General features: G+C 45.2%; 1 long non-coding RNA gene across 1 annotated transcript; it reads right to left on the bottom strand.

Annotated features, from left to right (window-relative positions):
- Positions 1-2,041: 2,041 nt before the first annotated feature.
- Positions 2,042-4,499, bottom strand: LOC310711687. The gene is made up of 2 exons (XR_014528585.1): positions 4,428-4,499; positions 2,042-3,194 (listed from the first exon to the last, which is right to left on the bottom strand). It is a non-coding gene; the product is annotated as an uncharacterized lncRNA (long non-coding RNA).
- Between the last annotated feature and the right edge of the window lie 10,604 nt (positions 4,500-15,103).

Raw genomic sequence — 15,103 nt, 5'->3', positions numbered from 1 at the left:
CGCATGTGTGTGCGCACATGCACTCTCAGAGAGCAGGACAAAGAATAAAAATGCAAAGCTTCCCCCCCTTTTTCTTTTTTAAGGAAAGAGTTATCAGACTTTGTTTCTGGACTAGTTAAATATAGAAGCGGCCAGACGGATCTGTCTGTGCAAACAGAGAACATGATGTGTGGGAAAGTAACCTGGTGTTGAACCTGGCAAATTCTTTGTCAAATTGCTGTGCCCAGGCGCACTGAGCTTTTCGGTACCTCCATAGTACCTCAACAACAAGTTTGTTATCACACTGGGCACTGCGATGCTGTCAGTGTGGTGTATACAGATCCCTGGAATGACACCCTCTGCCTTTAAGATCAGGAAACAGGATAAACTTTCTAGCTGGTGTGATGGTGAGAATCTAGAAAGGCCAGCAACAACTACAAAATAGAACCCCCTCTGGATCAGTCAAAAGTAGCTCCCAGCCATTCTCAATCCTGGACTCTCCAGGTGTTTTGTACTACATCAGCTGGGGCTGATGTGAGTTGGACTCCAAAACATCTGGAGGTCTCCAGGTAGGGGAAGGCTGGTCAGTCTAGTCCAGAGATGGAGAACTTGTGGGCCTCCGGTTGTTGCCAGACTACAACTCTCAGCCCCAGCCAACACTTCCAATTGTCATGGATGATGGGAGCTGGAGTCCAAAAATTTCTGTAGGTCCATAGTATTCACATCTCTGGACTAGATGGACCAGTCTTCTCCAACCTGGAGACCTCCAGATGGTAATCAACCTCAAAACTCTTTGTGTGCAAGAGTGAAAAACAGGATTTTGAAAATGCATCTATCACATGGGCGCATTTTTCAGAGAAACCAGAGTGGAAGCAGATAAACTGGTCCCAAGCCATTAAGGACTTTATGGCACAACTGGACCTAATGGTCAGCATCCCTTTACCTTTTACCTTTATACTAATATTCACACCGTGAACTTGGCCCAGTGGTAAACAAGCAACCATTGCAGATCTCTGAGCAGAGGTGTTACATGCTGACAGGGTCCCATTCGTGCTGCAGCATTCTACACTACCCAGGATGTGAACTGGGTAGATCTTTAATAGCAGAGCTGAGGGGTGTTTTTTCCTGGCATTCGCACCATAAAGACCTGCCCTTTCCATCATGCAATGGAAGAGCGTCTATTGCTGCAAAGTTGAATCCCAGTTGATCAAGGCAGCCGACGGGTAGCACCAGAATACGCACCAGGGATGGAAGCCAAAACAATGGGAAGTGAGGCAGGGAATAGGGAAGGTAGCCAATCAAAACACACTTTCACACACCAGGGGTTTTTGTTTTGGGGTGGGGGTCTTGCTACCCAAATGGAGCCAGTCAACCCAGAAAGCAAAACACTTTCTGCAAAGTGAGTGAAGGAAAGAAAAACAGCATTACCTGCCACTCTGTTTACGGCAAGCAGCTGACGGATGGACTGACACCTCAGGGGGGCCAGAGGCCAAAGGAGGTAGGTGAATGACAGGACTGTCTTTGCAAGCGGGTTATTTTTAACCAAGCTTCCTCCAAAGTCTCCAGGAGGATAATGAGAATCAAAAACAAATTATATAAGACAGGGATGGGGGGAGGACCAAGGGCCATAATCCTATTTAGACAACCTTCTGGGGGCCACATGCCATGTGTGGGTGGGGCCAGAAATAAAGGTGGGTGGAGCCATGAATGTGAATTTTACCTTGTACGGTAGGCCGCTTGCACAACCCTCTCGCTCCTCCACCCAGGCAAGCAAGAGGCACCTTCAGAGTTCAAGGGCAAATTCCAGCCAGGCAAAAACACCCAAGGAGGGTGCAGAGCAGGATTAGTGAGGGGCAGAGTCTGAGGAAGGTCCCAAGGGACATATAGTGAGATCTGGAAGGCAACATCTGGCCCTTAGGTCTGAGGTTCCCCATCCCTGACATAAGATGACATCATAATCATTAACCTGTTACCCGCCTAGCACAAGACACACAACAATATGCAAAAAAGAAAGAAAGATACATTGGTAAGGATAATAACAGCAAGGATAAAACACAGAATGGACTTGAACATGTGTTTTTTTAATATCTGCAGAGCCCACTGGGTAATACTGCCTATAACAATGACAACTGCCACCACCACCATGACTGCTTCAAGTTAGTCTGCTCTCCTGCAAAGAAATCAGGACGAATGCACATTAAACAGCCAATGTCGCTTAATATCTTCACAAACAAATGAGGATGAATGCCCATTGAACAGCCAGTTTCGTCTTATCTCCCTGCAAGTAAATCAGGATGAATGCTCATTAAATAGCCAACATCGTCAGATCTCCCTGCAAACAAATTAGGGTGAATGCTCAGTTAAACTTCCTGTTGGCTATTCCTGACGCAGAAGAGAGAGATCAGGCGGATATTTCCTAACACACGTCAAATTGTTCCTCCTTTACTAGCAAATTACTTGCCCTGACATTGGAAAAGGAACGATTTTCCATTATACCACTGACCCCTGTTGTGTGTTCTATTAACACCACATGTTAAAACTTTTATATTTTTAGTAAACCGTGACCTTGTACATTCCCTGTCATTTCCCACTGGCACCAGTACAGCACATGTGGTCGGCATGATGGCTAATGGTTTTCATTTGTGTACAGTATACACTCGCATCTGAGGCTCGCCGAAGCGCAAGGCGGGGTCATGGCAATCAGTGTGTAATATGATTTTATTGGTTACAAACAATCACAACGGAGATGTTTGCTGCAAAGCACATTTTTGGCATCAGACTCTCCTGCGTGTTCTGCAAATCCAGATGAAAAGGCAGCCTTGAAAAGACTGGTCACTGGGGTGTGTGTGTGTGTGTGTGTGTGTGAGAGAGAGAGAGAGAGAGAGAGAGAGAGAGAGAGCTAATCAAAACATGTGCCTCCAACACATGTTCCCAGCATGTCAATGGCATGTCAGGTTTCATCTAATTATACCACCTTTCAGAGTGGTAGGAAGTTTCCAGTGCACTCTCTGTTTCTTCTGTGTTGCAAATTCAGAGCTGGAGACTTATAAGAACACCAGAAGAGCTGTGCTGGATCAGGTCACAGGCCCATCTGTCCTCACAGTGGCCAAACAGCTGTCTGTGCAAAACTCATAAGCAGGGGCTGAGCAAAACAATGTTCTCCCCACTTGTGATTCACAGCATGATCTTCGTAAAAGGCAAAAGATTTACATGATCTGAAGAGAAACCAGAGAAAATCCCAGTCGTGAACTGATGCTGATTTATTGTTAGTATTATTTATGTATTATTATTTTATATATTATATTATTTTCTCCTTTATTTTCACTTCATTTCCCCCTTTCTCTTCTCCCCATTTTCTTTTTAAATCTGGAAATTAATTAATCAATGTCCTAATGTCCAATTAATATCCTAAACAAAGTTTAAGAGGACCCATCATATTACAAAAAATGTATATTTTTGTAACAGAAAGGACAATGAATATAGAAATAATTAAGTTTTATATTTGCACGTATATTCACATGCACACACATAGAGTGGTGTGTGTGTGTGTGTGTGTTTGTTTGTGTGTATGTAAGTATTGTATCTATCATTCATTCATCTATCTATCATCTATCTATCATCTATCTATCTATCATCTATCTATCATCTATCTATCTATATCTATCTATATCTATCATCTATCTCACCTATCATCTATCTATCTAATGTTGCATAGGTGCAACTAAAAACTATTAATCTAACTCTGGTTTGAGGAATTTTTGTCCCCTCCAGATGCTGCTGAAGTACAACTCCTATCTGTCCAGCAAGCATGGCCAACAGCCAGGAATGATGGAAGCTGTTGTTGATGGGAGGTCGAAGGGTTCCCCCACACCTGATCTAACTAAAGCACATATATTATAATAAGTCTATCTGCATATGAAATACCTTTAAATGAAAAATACCCCATGACTCCTTATTTTCCACTTATGGAAAGTTTTACTGTACAGCCACACCTGACCTAACGGAAATGCTGATAGAAATTATAGTCATTTCTGCAAAGTTTTATAAACAACACAACCTGACATAATTGTGCAGGCATTAATACACTCACACTCACTCAGTGCCAACATAAGCTAACACATCTGTACCTCAGTCCAGCTACACCTGCACACATTCACCCACACTCCCATACTCTCAAAAACTACAGGTCCCAATAATCCCCTTGGTGCATATACAATGGCTGCACTACAACTCTGGCAACCTAATGCCAGGTGGCTAAAATCAAATTTAATCCAGGACCATGCGACCGTTTTGTGGCAATGCAAAATGACAGCCCTTGTCCAGAACAGGCAAAAGGAACAAGAAAGGAATGTGGAGGGGGAAGAGATCACAGAGCTTAAATGCATCAATGGTATGGAAATCTGACACCATCCCTGCTGAGAAGCCCCACTAAATTCAATGAGACTTACTCCCAAGATGCATCTGGCTGGCCACTGTGGCCACTACCTGGCAGTTAAACTGTCAAAATTCAACCTTTCCCAACCTCCCTCCCTACTGACTGACCGTTTTCCATCCCAGCCATGATTGGCCAAGGGCCTCCAGGAGGTTCACCCAATATTCTGTCACACTCCCCAATAAAAGAACAGCAGCATACTCTTGCAGAGTAAAACCCACCACAGCTGCTTCTTTCAATAAGCCAAGTTGTTGTCGTTTAGTCGTTTAGTGGTGTCCGACTCTTCATGACCCCATGGACCAGAGCACGCCAGGCACTCCTGTCTTCCACTGCCTCCTGCAGTTTGGTCAAACTCATGCTGGTAGCTTCAAGAACACTGTCCAACCATCTCGTCCTCTGTCGTCCCCTTCTCCTTGTGCCCTCCATCTTTCCCAACATCAGGGTCTTTTCCCGGGAGTCTTCTCTTCTCATGAGGTGGTCAAAGCATTGGAGCCTCAGCTTCAGGATCTGTCCTTCCAGTGAGCACTCAGGGCTGATTTCCTTAAGAATGGAGAGGTTTGATCTTCTTGCAGTCCATGGGACTCATAAGCCAAGTAGCTCAATAAATAAATAAATTTCCCCATATTCAAAGCAGCCTCTTCCTTGCCTCTTTCGGTGCATCTGGAGTTGTTGCTGATGCTCAGAGCCAAGTCCGGAGTGGCCTTGATCTGACTCTGGAAGCACCAAAGCAGTGAGAAGGCTAGATCTGAGACCAGTCAGAATGTGGAATGAGAAATTTGGCTTTATGAATGAAGGATCAAATGCTTCCATTGGTTTCTTGACCTCCTGAGAAGTTTGCATGCTTGCTTGCGTTTCAAAGATGAAAGAGTCATGTTTGTGACATAACTCTGTTAAGTAGCAAGTGTCAACATCTGAGCTTCACCCCCCAGTCCAGCTCCATTGTTACCATTTTGGAAGTCTTGGCTGTTTTTTTGTTTTGTTTTGGTTTTTTTAAAAAAACACACCCTGTATGTTAAATGCAAAGATAACACGTTTAATTTGGTCCCAGGAAAATATGGGACAATTCTGAAAAAGGCATCATAAAAAAGAAAAAGAAAAAAGAATGAAAGAAAGAAAGAGATCTATAAGGGACAACATGTACCAGGAAATGAGGCGTAATCTTGATGAAGAGGGGGAGAAATACGGATGGTCGTCAATTTTGGTTCTCCTTGTTTCTTATTTTTCCAATCTTAAATTCAGTTCTTCACATTTCTGCAGCAGTTTGTGAGATCCTCATAAAAATTCACCAACATTTGCATGCAAATTTCTCCTAATAAACATTTTGTATGCAATGTTGGCTAATATACACATTTTTGAAGCACTTAACCCTAGAATTTAACAATCAATCTCTCTTCCCAGGGAACTCTGGGAATTGTAGCTCTGTGAGAGAAATAGGGGTCCATAATAACTTTTAGCACCCTTAACAAACTTCAGCTCCCAGACTTTGGGGGGAGTCACAAGTGTTTCAAGCAGAATCACAGTTCTTTGAATGTATGGTGTGAGTGTGGCCTTAGTTGACTTTGCCCTTGCCATTGGCTCTGTTTCCACCTATTGTCAGACCTCCCTCTCTTCTGCACTACCTGTCTTAAAGGGCACCAGCCATCACCACTACTGAGAATCCCTGCCTTCCACCCCCACCCCCCAATTTCCAGTGCTTTAGGAGACTACGTGTCTCCTTTCACTTTCTCAAGCCCGCAGTGCTGTTTCAGGGGAAAACCAACTTTCTGCCAACTGTTCTGTCCTGCAGCATGATGTAATGAGCCAATGGCATGACACCATGTCTGCCTTGAGGGACTTCCCACTCCTCATTTGGGTTCAAGAGATGCCTGTGGCTCCACACATTTGCCAGAGACGTGTCTGTCTCTTGTGCATCTCGGCCTTGTCTTTGGCTATAAAGCCATGATCAGAATATGCCTAGCTTAAAAGCACTCACTCTCACACACAGACATGCACACACACAGAAGTCACTGTGGCAAAGTGATGTATTTTGGAGCAAATCCAGCTCTTTGCTGGTAAACTTTCTCTTTATACTAGACTCCCACCCACGTGGGGCTTACAGAGAGGAGACTGAAATAACCATTTCCAAAGAATCCTCAGCTCAGATGCAAGGATATTTCTCTCTCTCTCTTTCTCCCTCTCTTTATTTCCATCCAGTACAGTGGTACCTCAGGTTAAGTACTTAATTCGTTCTGGAGGTCCGTACTTAACCTGAAACTGTTCTTAACCTGAAGCACCACTTTAGCTAATGGGGCCTCCTGCTGCTGCCGCGCCGCCGGAGCCTGATTTCCGTTCTCATCCTGAAGCAAAGTTCTTAACCTGAAGCACTATTTCTGTGTTAGCGGAGTCTGTAACCTGAAGCGTATGTAACATGAGGTACCACTGTATATTCTACCATTCTAGGTGGCCCGTATGTACAAAGCATTACAAAATAAACATGGGAAAGTTAAAAGAGGAAAGCTGTTGAACAACGTCAAAGAAACCTAGGGACACCTAGATGCGATGACAATTGTATAATTGCAACAAATGTGTAAAATTCTAAAATTTCAAGCAGCCATATATGTATATCTGATCAGGGTCAGAACCAGGGTGCGGAGGAGAATGGGCTATCTCTCCCCCAACCAATCAGCCCCCAAATCTGTGATTAGCCTCAAGAAGGGATCTTGAGGGTTCGAGTTTTAGGCTAGCCTTCTCCCTAACATCCTAGCTTTCTACATGCGATAATATTTTTTTTAAAAAAATGATTGGGAATATTCAAAGCTGCATTCTGGCATGGCATGGGGCAATGGCACAACAATACATCTATGAAGGCTGTGCCAAGTGCTTTTATCTGTATACACAGCTTGGCTCTGAGATGAGGATTGTGAAGTTTTTCTACATATCTGTGTATAAGGGAACATCTTTAATGAGCTGCAACAAGGGCCATAACTCGTTTAGCACATGATACACACGAAGATGGCCTCGTGTTCAATTCCTGGCATCTCCTGGGAGGCTCGGAAAAGGTTTCAGGAGCTTCCAGACTGTCACTGCTTTCAGTCACATCCTGGAAAATCCAGCTTGTGCAATTAAAGCTGATTTGGAGTTCTTGCAAAACAAAACCCATTTCCCCCAGATCTTTTCTTGATAAGGAAAGCAGTGAGAAAATGCATTGGAAAGTGTGAGGTGACCCTTGCTTGACACAACTTTGTCTAATACCCCCACAATTGTATCAGGGTGAATGGCTATTAAACAGATGGGGAGGGATTCAAGATAGTACTACAGCAATTGAAAAATTCCCCCCGCCCCTCATAATGCTGGAACTCATGGGCATCCAATGAAATCAAATGTTGCAAGATTCAGAACAGATACAAGAAAGTACTTCTTCATGCAGTTTATAGTTAACCTGTGGAACTCACTCCCACATGAGGCAGTGATGGCTGCCAACCTAGATGGTTTTAAAACAGGATTAGACAAATCAATGGAGTGGGGTAGTAGCAGCAATGGCTGTGCTCTGCCTCCACAGCAATCCTTCGGAATACCAGTTGCTAGAAACCACAGGATGGGAGAGTGTGCTTGTGCCCAGGTCCTGCTTGCAGATTTCCCAAAGACATCTGGCTGGCCACTGTGAGAACAGGATGTTGAACTAGATGGGCCACTGGCCTGATCCAGCAGGCTCCTCTTATGTTCTTAATTGTTCTTTCAGTGCAAGCATCTCAACTTACCAGATGTAATGATCCCTCCTTTCCTTAGGGGGTTCTCCCAATCCTCTAAGAGTCAATCTGGGGCACATGGGAGGAAGAGAGGGGGAAGCACTGATGCGCTAGCAGAAGGCCTTGGAAGCGGCCTCCCTGTTTGAAACCCTGGAGATCAAGTACCAGGGTAAGTGAGCAGAGATACTTCACTCTGCATTGATTTTTCCACCACAAACTATTATCCAACCGGTGGTAAATTAAATCTGGAGGCTGGTGGGCCACCCAAAAAAATGGATCGGTGGGCCAGAGTAGACCACACTGATGGACCAAACAGTCCATCTTCAGTATAAGTCAACTTCCTATGTTCCTAATGTCTGCCATGGGAAGAGATGCTCTGGGTGACCCCATCCATGTGCTATGTTAAAGGTAAAGGGACCCCTAACTATTAGGTCCAGTTGTTGCCGACTCTGGGGTTGCGGTGCTCATCTCACTTTATTGGCCGAGGGAGCCAGCATACAGCTTCCGGGTCATGTGGCCAGCATGACTAAGCCGCTTCTGGTGAACCAGGGCAGCGCACGGAAATGCCGTACCTATTTATCTACTTGCACTTTGACGTGCTTTCGAACTGCTAGGTGGGGAGGAGCTGGGACTGAGCAATGGGAGCTCACCCCATCGCAGGGATTCGAACCACCAACCTTCTGATTGGCAAGCCCTGGGCTCAGTGGTTTAACCCACAGCGCCAGCCGCATCTCATGTGCTATGTTACCAGCACCTTATTAGCCAGCTGGCAGGCACTGCAGTTCAAATCTGACCCTCAATGAAGGCAAAAACCATGCTGCCCTTTTGATGCATAACACAACCTGGGAGCAAGACAGGCACTGCCTAGCTTTCCCACTGCTCAGGCTTACTCAGCTCTGCTATTTATGTATATTGTTTCGCTTGCTTTACATGTAACTTAAAACCATATGGCGGTAGCTCAGTCCAAAGGACGATCAATTAGCCCAAAGTGGCCCTCTCAGTCTCTCGCCTTCCCTTCTCCACACTTGAATAAGCCCAGCTACTGTAAAACATTCCAAACCTGGCTTGGAAAGGGAAGGCGTGAGGGAGGGAGAAGGAGACTTTCTCGCTGCCAACCCAACAGCTCAATGCAAGCCCTGTTAATTTTTTTCCAGAGTGGCAATTTTCAAGGAGGAGAAATAGTTGTTAAAATTAGCATTCCAGAGAGAGAGAGAGAGAGAGAGAGAGAGAGAGAGAGAGAGAGAGAGAGAGAGAAGACAACCACAGAAAGACTCTTTCACCTGATTCTCCACAAATATGTGCCAGTTGTTTTCCAGAAAGCCATGCTCCTCCTTTGAGTTTCAATTAATCACATCCACAACATACATAGGACTAACTGAAAAGGCAGCTGTGAGGTTCCATTGAAGCCCTGGCTCAAACAGGAGTCCAGAAATAGAAAGACCCCAATAGTGAAAAGCTGCAGAACCCCCTTCCAGCCCAAGAGCTATGTTCCATCATGCTCAACCTTCTGGGGACGATATGCTGATGGTGGGTGTGCATGCAGTAGGCTACATTCCAGCCACACAGAAGCCAGAGGTTTCCATACACCCACCCACATTCCTCCATCCTGGTAGCAAGAGGCATTGTCACAGTTCCAGGATGCTTTTCAGCCAGACAAAAGCAGCTGAAGAAGGGGAAAGGTGTGGCCTAGGAAGTGGGGATATGGCCTGTAGAGAGACCCAAGGGCCTGCTGTCCTGAGGTTCCTCATCCCTAGGCCAAGGACTCTCATATGGATTAAGGAACCTTAAGTACTGTGGACAGAAGTGGATGAAGAGTCTTCCCATAAATGGGAGATCATGGAGGTCTCTATTGGATCAGACCAAAGATCCACCTTGTCCAACTTGGTGTTTCCCACAGTGGCCAATCAGATGGTTCCAGTCAGCCCACAAGCAGAGCACAGAACACCCTAAAACACAGCCTTCATCAGCCCGGTGCCTTCCAGATGTTTTTGACTAAACATCCCAACACCCCCAAGCCACCACAGTTGCAATGGCTGGGGCTGATAGGAGCTCCAGTCCAAGGAACATTTTTCAGCCACGTGGGCCACATTCCCTTGTAGGGAACCAGTGGTGGGTGGGGCCAGAGCCAAAAATGGGTGGAGCAATGAATCTAAATTTTACCTTTGGGTGGTGGGTGAATTTCTACACACACTCCTCTCTGTGTGGATCCAGGCAAGCAAGACCTATGAGCAGATTTCAAGGACATATAACAGCTCCGCCCCCATAAATGTTGGGAGTATGAAGGAGGACCGGGGGAGAGACATGGCCTGTGGAGAGGGTGTGTGGCCTGTGGAGAATTCCATGAGCCAGGCAGAGAGGGCTGGAGGGCTGCATTCGAACCCTGGGTCTGACATTCCTCATCCCTGTTTTAAACAGCAATTCACCATACAGTTGAGCAGAAGTACGAGGACATCAAAGGGCTGGTTACTATCATTGGACACTCCTAGGGATGTATTCATTTTTCTTTCATTACTATTAACATGCAGATTGTGAAAACAAGCTCCGAAACAACAACAAAATCTGAAAGGCAAAAATAGTGACCAAACAAAGAGTCTGATTTGCTAAGTATTGGGGCCAAGATACTGTTTCCTACCAAAGAAGGGCAATTAGAGTGTAAGAAACACACCTCTTTCAGGTTTCTCAAATTTAAGAGGAATCTTCTTGTTCATGCAGTGGATAGTGAAATTGTGGAACTCCTGTCTGCAGGAGGCAGTGATAGTCACCGACTTGGATAACTTGAAAAGATAAATAGACAAATTCAGGGAAGGTATGGCTGTCAACAGCTACTAGCCATAATGCCTAAGCTCTTCCTCCACTGTCAGAGCCTGTAAGGCTTCTAAATACCAGTTGTAGGAAATCACAGGAGGGGAGAGGGCTCTTGTGCTTGGGTCCTGCCTGCAGGTTTCCCACAAATATCTATTTGGTCACTGGGAAAACAGGATGCTGGATTAGATGGGCCATCGGCCTGATCCAGCAGGCTCTTTTTCGGTTCTGCTCTGACTGTGTGACCGTTGTTGGAACGAGGGCTGGCAGCTTCCCATTTTTCAGGCCCCATTGACCATATTTGCAAGTTAAGGGGAAAAAATGTGCTGGAGTCGAAAGCGCTCTGAGAGCGAAATGCACAGGGGACTCCGACTGTGATAAGGCCCTTCCTGTCTGGAGGAGCTGCTTGCTCTCTTTGTGTGGTACAGTATAGCTTCCTGCCCCCGCAGGACGGCTCTCCCGCCTTCAGCGATACAGCATGTCTAACTTAACTGGGAAGGGAACCAGAGTCCTCCAAGATGGGGTGGGGGAGGGGAAAGCAAAAACCCATTTTGCAGCTGTCAGGGATAATGCACACACTTTACACACTCGATATTGTCTAATCGGGAGCTTGGGGAAGGCCCCTGTTTTCGCCAAAGCAAATCGATTTTACAGACCGTTGTGCATATGTAGGAACCAGGACTTAAAAGGCCCCGGGTGCCCCCTGGAGAGGCGCACGGGGGGCAGGGGGAGGGGGATATATATATATTTTTTGGCAAAAACCTTATCAGATAAAACCACATGGAGGAATCCTAATCACAAATACTTCCTGTGGAGGTTTGGCCAGCCGTGAAATTTTTGCAAAGGAACCTCTAACTGCTGTACTGAGGGATAACAAAAAAAGAAAAGGGAAAAATAAAAAAACCTGCTCACAATTGCCAAAAAACTTGCCTGTGTTGGATAGAAGTTGGGGGTGGGTCGGGAGGGACTATTAAGCCAGTTCATTGGCTAGTTGGTTGATTCTGGAACATGGTTTGAATGAGGCTCATGGTGACAGGGTCCCCCCAATCCATTTTGTCTCATTTGGCGCTAGGCTGTGGCCATGGTCTGATCTAAGATGATCCAACGCTGTCATGATTTGTTCCTCGAACTGATTTGGCAAACTTGCACAGTCATTGGGTTGGGCGGGCTGGGGAGATGGAATAGTGCCTCTCCTTCTCCCCCCCCCCCATGTTTAACCAGGACTTGTTTTTCATGTCATGTGTCCAACCAAAACCTAATCTGCTGTAATTTATGACCATTAAATTTATTTCTGCCCTCTGGGACAGCAGAAGGACAAGTGTTCGCCTTCTTCTCGATGACAGTCTATCAGGTATTTGAAAAGGTCTGTAATGTCCCTTCCTCTTTAGTCTTCTCTTATCTGGGTTAAACGTGTCCAGTTCTTGCAGTTTTGCAATGGATGTCAGTGCTGGTGTTGCTCCCATAAAAGACTGCCGGTAGGATTAAAGTTTTCAAATATTTCCTTCCTAGATTCGCACTTTACGTTTTTAGACATACAGTTCAAGCAGTGAAAGACTCGCCACGTGTGAATAGACTGTTACAAAGCTGCATACATGGACAGAATGAAACAGTAACAAGCTCCCTGGCTTTGAAGGAAACAGCTTTGGGAATGAATGGCAGGTGGGGCAAGCACTCAGATCCTGCTTTCAGGATTCCCATAGGGATCTGGCTGGCCACTGTGAGAACATGATGCTGGACAAGATGGGGCACTGGCCTGATCCAGCAGAGCTCTTATGCTCTTCCTATGAAACTTTCTTTCCATCAAAGACTTATTGAAGTCACAAAGGTCATCCATGAATGGAGAAAATGCACATGGATCTTCTCATTTTAATACAATGAAGTCAGGTCCATCCTTTTTTCCTGGTAACAACAAGAAAACAGACACTCTCTTGAAGCATGTGTGCACCATTCATAAATGATAGAGGAAGAAAGGAAGGTGTTTTATACTGAGTTAGACAATCATCAACTGGCAGCAAGTCTCCAGAGTTCCAGGTGGGGACCTTCCTAGCCCTACCTGGAGATGCCATAGGCCAGGGGATTAAACCTGGAGCTTTCTGTGTGCAAAGCCAATGCCCTACCACTTTCTCAAAATATGCAGGGAGAATTCTGCCCACTTGCAGATGTTCCTGCTTCTTAGTGCCTTTATCACAGGAAGCTGCTATACTGAAACAGTCCATTGGTCTGTGCATTGTCTACACTGACTGGCAGCATCACTGCAGGATCTTAGACATGGTCTCCTCTCCCCCCCCCACCCAGTACTTGCTGAAGATCCTGGGGATTCAAGCTGGGATGTTCTGCATGCAGTGCAGATGTTCTCAAACTGGGCTACATCTCTTCCCTGTGAGATGCTTGAATGGTGTGCCTGGATGTCTGCACACCCAAGAGGAAAAAGAATCCTGAAAAGCAATGCTTCATTTTTTATTCATGATAGGATAAAAGACCTCACTTGAAGTGACATTCTTCTGTCATTTTATTTTTGGAGAGCCAGCATTTCTCCTGAATGTGCCCCCATGTGGTGAAAGCTGGTATTTTATCAGCAAAGAAAAATCAAATCTTCTCTCAGGTGTTTGAGTAACAAGAGATTAAGGAAAGAAAAAAAATTATACTACATGACAAGGAGCGGTGGGAGGGATTGCCTTCTAATGGCTTCCTTGACCTCATTGATAATGAAAGTGGGCCTGAGTTTTGAGTGGATTTAAACTGACTGAAAAACTAACAAAGAGTCTTGTAGCACCTCAAAGACTAAGGCTTATTATTTAGCTGCAAGAGGTTAACACAGCTACTCCTCGGGAAATAATTTTGTTATGGCAGAAGCTACTTGGCATTTACAAAACCTTGACACGTCACTTCTGTGTCTTGTCCTTGGAATCAGTCACTCAATTAAGTGCATCCTGTACTCTTTTAGATGGTTTAGGGGAATAAGGATTATTTCTCCTCTTGGCTTTCTCAGATTCATGCTTGACCTTTCTAACTTTTCAAAGCTTAGGTTGTTTCCTGCTTCTCTGCACACTGCTGTCACTGTAACTCCATTAGAGTGCATAGTGCAACAGAAGAAATCCCTGCCCTGAGGAGGTTACAATCTACCACCAGAAAGTAGTTGGGGGGGCACATGCCAATGGTGGTGTGAGTGGGACAAGAGCACAGTGCATAGTTAAACTAGGGAATCCACTTCCACAAGTGCCAGTGATGACCATCAACTTGGATGGCTTGGACAAATTCATAGAGGAGAAGGCTATCATTGGCTACTAACCCTGTTGGCTGGGTTCCACCTCCAAAGTCGGAGGCAGTATATTAGCTGTTGGAAACTTCAGGAGGAGAAAGTGCTGTTGTACTCAGAGCTTCCCTTTGGCCCTTAGATGAGCCACCACTGGCCTGATCCAGCAGCCTCTTCTGATTTTTGTATGTTCAAGTGAGTGGGACACTCTTCTCTCTCTCTCTTTCTCTCTCTTTCTGCCCTCCATCCATCCCTCATTTGCTTATATTCTCTCTCTCTTCTTCCTCCCTCCTCTCTGGGCTTGGGGTGGGTGCACTGAATGAGCTACAGGGCCCCTCTACTTGTATTCTGTATGTTGCCCTCTGGTAACCTAAATCAAACAGCAAAGAAGAGAGCAGGTCTCTGCTCCAAGGAGCTAACCCTCTAAAACAGCAGACATATAAATAATAAAATTCACTGCAGAGAAGGCAACAAAGGAAGGGTGGGGGCTTAAACAAGGATCATTCCAGTTTCATGTATTTAGGATTAGTTATAACATAGTATGTGGACTGGTAAATTGTGTGAAAAACTAGGGATGAATGAGTAGCCGTGTTGGTCTGCCATAGTCAAAATAATTTTTTTTTTTCTTCCAGTAGCACCTTAAAGACCAAACCATTTCTCACCTTCTCACCCCTTGCCTTTTCCTGTAAGACCTATTACAGTCGTTAAGAGTCGTCAACAGGCTCTCCCAGCTATCTGCCTATCTCCCATTCCCACCACCCTTCTGAGTAACACCCCTCCCCACCTTCTCACTTATATAGAAGGATCTGGCAACTTCTGTTTCAGTGTATCTGAAGAAGTGTGTATGCACACGAAAGCTCATACCAAGAACTAACTTAGTTGGTCTTTAAGATGCTACTGGAAGAAAAATTT

This window comes from Podarcis liolepis (assembly GCF_965112155.1).
Source record: "Podarcis liolepis genome assembly, chromosome: 7".
NCBI lineage: Eukaryota > Metazoa > Chordata > Lepidosauria > Squamata > Lacertidae > Podarcis > Podarcis liolepis.
This window is presented reverse-complemented; position numbering and strand designations above follow the sequence as displayed.